The sequence below is a fragment of the Pediculus humanus genome, genomic scaffold (assembly GCF_000006295.1).
Source record: "Pediculus humanus corporis 1103172107784 genomic scaffold, whole genome shotgun sequence".
Classification (NCBI taxonomy): domain Eukaryota; kingdom Metazoa; phylum Arthropoda; class Insecta; order Psocodea; family Pediculidae; genus Pediculus; species Pediculus humanus.
In genome coordinates, this window is record NW_002987379.1 from 69307 (window position 1) to 69715 (window position 409).

The following is a 409-nucleotide window of genomic DNA, read 5'->3' on the forward strand; positions in this document are numbered from 1 at the left end:
TTTATTTCCCACCCGCAAACCATTTAATTATTGAAATCGTCTGTACAATATTTTTATTGCTAGACTTTTACTCTTTCTTTTGCTCTCCCTCCCTCCTCCTCTTTCTCTCTCTCTTACATCATTTAATTGAAAAAAAAAAAACAAAAACAAATCGTAAAAGTCGATTTTTTTTTGTTTTTTTTTCTCGTTTGTTTATAATTACATTTTTATTTTTGTTGTTTTTATGTTTGTTTATAATTTTTTAATGAATAATAATAATAATGATGATAATAATAATAATTTACGATAAGTTTTTGGCAATTAATTAATAAAATTTTTCTTTTTTCTATTTTCTTTTTTTACGCTCACAATAATAAAAAAAAGTTTACGTAGGAATTTCGTGAGTAAAAATTCTTGGAATGAATGAATG